The sequence below is a fragment of the Oncorhynchus mykiss genome, chromosome 9 (genome assembly GCF_057628025.1).
Source record: "Oncorhynchus mykiss isolate SJ-2025 chromosome 9, ASM5762802v1, whole genome shotgun sequence".
In the NCBI taxonomy this organism is placed as follows: Eukaryota; Metazoa; Chordata; class Actinopteri; order Salmoniformes; family Salmonidae; genus Oncorhynchus; species Oncorhynchus mykiss.
This window is the reverse complement of record NC_143030.1, coordinates 6,470,402-6,474,592: the sequence shown is the minus strand read 5'-3', so window position 1 is coordinate 6,474,592 and position 4,191 is coordinate 6,470,402.

Genomic DNA, 4,191 nt, shown 5'->3' with positions numbered 1-4,191 from the left:
TGATTTTTCAGTGTCTCAGAGTAGGAGTGCTGATTTAGTCAGTAGTCATAGTAACGCTCTTTCTCTCAGCAGGTTAATGCAGTCTTGAGTCAGTAGTCATAGTAACAGTCTTTCTCTCAGTAGGTTAATGCAGTCTTGAGTCAGTAGTCATAGTAACAGTCTTTCCCTCAGTAGGTTAATGCAGTCTTGAGTCAGTAGTCATAGTAACAGTCTTTCCCTCAGTAGGTTAATGCAGTCTTGAGTCAGTAGTCATAGTAACAGTCTTTCTCTCAGTGGGTTAATGCCGTCTTGAGTCAGTAGTCAGAGTAACAGTCTTTCTCTCAGTAGGTTAATGCAGTCTTGAGTCAGTAGTCATAGTAACAGTCTTTCTCTCAGTAGGTTAATGCCGTCTTGAGTCAGTAGTCATAGTAACAGTCTTTCTCTCAGTAGGTTAATGCCGTCTTGAGTCAGTAGTCATAGTAACAGTCTTTCCCTCAGTAGGTTAATGCAGTCTTGAGTCAGTAGTCATAGTAACAGTCTTTCTCTCAGTGGGTTAATGCCGTCTTGAGTCAGTAGTCATAGTAACAGTCTTTCTCTCAGTAGGTTAATGCCGTCTTGAGTCAGTAGTCATAGTAACAGTCTTTCTCTCAGTAGGTTAATGCCGTCTTGAGTCAGTAGTCATAGTAACAGTCTTTCTCTCAGTAGGTTAATGCTGTCTTGAGTCAGTAGTCATAGTAACAGTCTTTCTCTCAGTAGGTTAATGCCGTCTTGAGTCAGTAGTCATAGTAACAGTCTTTCTCTCAGTAGGTTAATGCCGTCTTGAGTCAGTAGTCAGAGTAACAGTCTTTCTCTCAGAAGGTTAATGTCTGGCAGTTTAACATTTAACAGTTAACATTCTTCCTGTGAGAAAGAAGGTCACAGAGTTCATGTTGTGAAACAAACACACAAATACACCCACATTCACCCACACACACGTACACACGTCATGTAAAGAAGATACCTCTAGTACTGTCAGGCTTCCTCTAAATATGTGGAGATTCTAATTTTAGTACATGTGAAATCTACCCTGCATACGAACACACACACACACACACCCTTCCAGAGCGGTGTAAACTACACTCTGACCTGTTAGGATTGTTTAAGGGTCACATCTCTGTGTGTCACAGGGTCTTCTGCGTAATGGAGGGGCTTGGACCCATGATATAGTGGTGACAGTAGTGATGTAGGTTTGTGTGATCAGTAACCCTGCCAAGGCCTGTATGTATCTACTGGATTCTAGTCATGTATACAGTTGAAGTTGGAAGTTTACATACACCATGCTGCACCCTCGACAACTACTGTGATTATTATTATTTGTTCTGTTATAATCTCCACCCGGCACAGCCAGAAGAGGACTGGCCACTCCTCATAGCCTGGTTCCTCTCTAGGTTTCTTCCTAGGTTTTGGCCTTTCTAGGGAGTTTTTCCTAGCCACCGTGCTTCTACACCTGCATTGCTTGCTATTTGGGGTTTTAGGCTGGGATTCTGTACAGCACTTTGAGATATCAGCTGATGTACGAAGGGCTATATAAATAAATTTGATTTGATCTTAGCCAAATACATTTAAACTCAGTTTTTCACAATTCCTGACATTTAATCCAAGTAAAAATTCCCTGTTTTAGGTCAGTTAGGATCACCACTTTATTTTAAGAATGTAAAATGTCAGAATAATAGTAGAGAGAATGATTTATTTCAGCTTTTATTTCTTTCATCACATTCCCAGTGGGACAGAAGATTACATACACTCAATTTGTATTTGGTAGCATTGCCTTTAAATTGTTTAACTTGGGTCAAACGTTTCGGGTAGCCTTTCACAAGCTTCCCACAATAAGTTGGGTGAATTTTGTCCCATTCCTCCTGGCAAAGCTGGTGTAACTGAGTCAGGTTTGTAGGCCTCCTTCCTCGCACAGTTCTCCTTCCTTTTCAGTTCTGCCCATAAATGTTCTATAAGATTGAGGTCAGGGCTTTGTGATGGCCACTCCAATACCTTGACTTTGTTGTCCTTAAGCCATTTTGCCACAACTTTGGAAGTCTGCTTGGGGTCATTGTCCATTTGGAAGACCCATTTGCGACCAAGCTTTAACTTCCTGACAGATGTGTCGAGATGATGCTTCAATATACCCACAATTTTCCCTTCCTCGTGATGTTGTCTATTTTGTGAAGGGCACCAGTCCCTCCTGCAGCAAAGCACCCCCACAACATGATGCTGCCACCCCTGTGCTTCATGGATGGTGTTCTTCGGCTTGCAAGCCTCCCCCTTTTTCTTCCAAACATAACAATGGTCATTATGGCCAAACAGTTCTATTTTTGTTTCATCAGACCAGTGGACATTTCTCCAAAAAGTACGATCTTTGTCCCCATGTGCAGTTGCAAACCGTAGTCTGGCTTTTTTTACGGCGGTTTAGGAGCAGTGGCTTCTTCCTTGATGAGAGGCCTTTCAGGTTATGTCGATATAGGACTCGTTTTACTGTGGATATAGATACTTTTGTACCCGTTTCCTCCAGAATCTTCACAAGGTCCTTTGCTGTTCTGGGATTGATTTGCACTTTTTGCATCAAAGTACGTTCATCTCTAGGAGACAGAATGCGTCTCCTTCCTGAGTGGTATGACGGATGGTGTTTATACTTGTGTACTATTGTTTGTCCAGATGAACGTGGTACCTTCAGGCGTTTGGAAACTGCTCCAAAGGATGAACCAGACTTATGGAGGTCTACAATTTTTTTCTGAGGTCTTGGCTGATTTATTTTGATTTCCCCATGATGTCAAGCAAAGAGGCGCTGAGTTTGAAGGTAGGCATTGAAATACATCTGCAGGTAAACCTCCAATTGACTCAAAAATGTAAATTAGCCTATCAGAAGCTTCTAAAGCCATGACATCATTTTCTGGAATTTTCCAAGCTGTTTAAAGGCACAGTCAACCTAGTGTATGTAAACTTCTGACCCACTGGAATTGTGATACAGTGAATTATAAGTGAAATAATCTGTCTGTAAACAATTGTTGGAAAAATGACTTGTGTCATACACAAAGTAGATGTCCTAACCGACTTGCCAAAACTATAGTTTGTTAACAAGAAATTTGTGGAGTGGTTGAAAAACAAGTTTTAATGACTCCAACCTAAGTGTATGTAAACTTCAGACATCAACTGTAGGGTAGATTTTAAATTAACATACTGTCTATACTGTCTAAACACACCATGCTTTATAACTACTGTCTATACACACCATCCTATATAACTACTGTCTATACACACCATCCTATATAACTACTGTCTATACACACCATCCTATATAACTACTGTCTATACTGTCTATACACACCATCCTATATAACTACTGTCTATACACACCATCCTATATAACTACTGTCTATACACACCATCCTATGTAACTACTGTCTATACACACCATCCTATATGACTACTGTCTATACTGTCTATACACACCATCCTATTATAACTACTGTCTATACTGTCTATACACACCATCCTATATAACTACTGTCTATACACACCATCCTATATAACTACTGTCTATACACACCATCCTATATAACTACTGTCTATACACACCATCCTATATAACTACTGTCTATACACACCATCAAATTATAACTACTGTCTATACACACCATCCTATATAACTACTGTCTATACACACCATCCTATATAACTACTGTCTATACTGTCTATACACACCATCCTATATAACTACTGTCTATACTGTCTATACACACCATCCTATATGACTACTGTCTATACTGTCTATACACACCATCCTATTATAACTACTGTCTATACTGTCTATACACACTATCCTATATAACTACTGTCTATACACACCATCCTATATAACTACTGTCTATACTGTCTATACACACCATCCTATATAACTGTCTATTTACACCATCCTATATAACTACTGTCTATACACACCATCCTCTATAACTACTGTCTATACACACCATCCTCTATAACTACTGTCTATACACACCATCCTCTATAACTACTGTCTATACACACCATCCTATATAACTACTGTCTATACACACCTTCCTATATAACTACTGTCTGTACACACCATCCTCTATAACTACTGTCTATACATACCATCCTGTATAACTACCGTCTATACAAACCATCCTATATAACTACTGTCTATACATACCATCCTGTATA